This window comes from Pinus tabuliformis, chromosome 8 (assembly GCF_031772625.1).
Source record: "Pinus tabuliformis cultivar Carrire ecotype Pingquan chromosome 8, CPIR1, whole genome shotgun sequence".
In the NCBI taxonomy this organism is placed as follows: domain Eukaryota; kingdom Viridiplantae; phylum Streptophyta; class Pinopsida; order Pinales; family Pinaceae; genus Pinus; species Pinus tabuliformis.
This window is the reverse complement of record NC_142294.1, coordinates 1,987,211,994-1,987,214,815: the sequence shown is the minus strand read 5'-3', so window position 1 is coordinate 1,987,214,815 and position 2,822 is coordinate 1,987,211,994.

The window sequence follows — 2,822 nt, the reverse complement described above, 5'->3', positions numbered from 1 at the left end:
TACAAATGCAAGAAGAAACCTGAGGAAGCAAGAAATTGAGATATAAAAAGGTTGAGAAAAAATATCGTCGACAAGGTGAGGGGCAATCTACTCTATCTGTCCATAACAAAATTTAGACATATAAAATTTTTTTGCTGTTTCGGAAGTGAACGGTCAATAGAAATGCAAAGATAACTGGTTCTTCACAGTGAATCGCCATTGTTGTGGTCACCAACAACCCCCCTCTTTGTTTGATATTAGTAATAACATCAAGCAAAGGGGGACCCTTAACCAAAAATCCAAAAAATATTTTTGTTTGAAAAAAATCTTTTGTATCAACTCCCTAAGAGCTATATCGCGTCGCAAAGGAAAAAGGAGCGCTTTCCCAAAACGCATAAACACACCAAGGAAGAGCGACGCGAGAACTCATTGCATCGCATGCATTAAAAGGCGCTCAAAAGGGGAAAACCTAGAGAACAGCCGACGGCCGATATGAGACGTCGCACATCACAATGTCGCATAAGCAGCACAAAATTGACATAGCGAAAAACCTTGTGACCTTGCGATATTGCGATATGCGATCTGCGACCATGCAAAGCTGCGACCTGCGATCTATGGTGTGCGACAAATGAGACTATCAATCGCTACGATGCCACCTATTTACCTTGCAATCTTCGATGCTGCGATGCAAATCGCAGAAGCCAATCGTCGCAGGCATTCCTCGGCATGATCTGGGAGCCTAAAGTTAGGCGCGCACCTTACGGGAAATTAATGATTGTACGCCTGTGCATCCAAAGATGATTATGTTGCGTTTTTCGAAGAGTCAAGTCATAATGGGTGACATGATTATGCATTCATTAGAACTTAATTGCTTTCATGTCAATCTTTTATTCTGTCTCTTTTCATTTACGAGAACTATAAGTCAGCAACTGATATAAATCTATATGCAGGAAACATCCAAGGAAAAGCGCCAGAACTAGAAGAAAAGAGAGGAGATGACGTCGCAGATGGATACCGCATACAACAGGACCGCGGATCCCAGAGTATCACTCAACAAATGCTGATGGAAATAGGCTATCTAGGACTCAGAGTCAAAGGCGCACAAAAGAAAAGCATTTATGAAAGATCGTGAGTCCCAAATTGGGTAAAGCAAAAAGAAAAACGCTTGAGGGGAAAGACGTCTCAGAAAAGCCTGGAACAAAGAATGGAAACAAGTTTCAATTGAGAAAATCGTTCAGGTAACAAAATCCCTAGCTCATTGAGTCATTCGCATGGCCGGAAACCGAAATAGCAACAACACAATCAGTTTGAAATAAATCTGAGTTGTACTAAGTATACACGCCGTGAAGACACTCCTCCAGAAGAACACTTTCAAAAATATATTCTAGTTTGTCAGAAAGAGGTGCCAGCTCTTGTTATTTCTAATTTTCAAGCTTGAACAAAAGGAAAGGACAAGCAGCCGACTCTTTCACGGCGAACAGCGCATCGCTTACAACACTAAGGAGCAGATACATGAATGGTTAGAAATTAGATTCAGTTTTTAGAAATAAATTTGTTTTAGTAAAAGGGCGGTCATTTGAAGCCGTTCCCTAAATTTGTGTAATTAAAATTAGCCGGTTAGTAGTATTTAACCCTTCTCGTTGCATTGGAGAAGGGTCCGGAAATTTGTCAAAAAACTTGTCCTCAGAACATGCACTTCTGCACCCTCGGAGGGGGTTTTTGATGAATGGACGGATCAATATTTATTTATGTTTGCATTTTAATACCTGCTACTGATGTTGCACTTCTGTACTCTTAGTAGGCATTAGAAGTAAGTAGAAATAGATCATTATTGCTTCAGGTCTGTGAGTATAAAGTCAGTCATAAATGGTACTTTTATCTCTTGACGAGTTTCTGCTTGCATTCTTAGAGTAATATACAACTGATGTTGTTTATATGTTAACGTATGAATGAGTGGACTACAATTTGGCACTTCTGTACGGTGGAGTCATTGATTTATGCTTAATACATGAATAACTGATTATGCGATATGCTGTTCACAACCGTTTTGTTTAACTTCTTATGTAGGATGGTTCATCTAAATTGATTTATATTCTCATGATAGCTGAATAATCTTCATTACCAGTTATTGTGTGAAATATTTCTAGATCACATAATGGAAAAAGTTCTATCCTGGGTTAGCGTAGATTAGATGTGTTGTTCTTGATAGATTAAAGTAGTATAAAATTTAGTCTCAGAGTTTAGAACTAAATTAGCTTAGAAATAATTACATATTTTCATTATCTAATCTTACACACACACACACCACCGAACTCTACACACACACACCCCCTTAGAATGAGAAGTTGGTCCCGTTATCCCCAGTCGGACCCGCTACACCAAACGGGCACGGAGCCGCCAACCAGGTTCCCGACCGGGTGGGTATCCCCCTTGTTGTTGACCCGATTTCAGGGCCCTCAACAGATTCTTCTGAATCACTGCAACTCCTCCTCCAAGGTTTTTCTGCCTTTCACTTGGATTCAAAATTCCACTGTGATTCCTCTTAATCACTTCGTTCCTTTGTGTCCCGCAGAATTCTGTCTGAAACCTGCAGAGTCTACGAATTCATAATAATTCATACATCCATGAAATATTCTTCAACATAATTGACACAGACATGAATTAACTCAAAATATATATTAATGTAAAAGCAGGGTTACATCCGAGACTCCTAGGTCTCGCTCACACACATGCACATACACATAGGCCTAATATTCAATTATACAAGGCCTCCCTCTCTCACAGGCCTGATTATCAACACTAGTGACCTCCTCTTTTTCTGCCCGTAGGCTTACATATGGTTA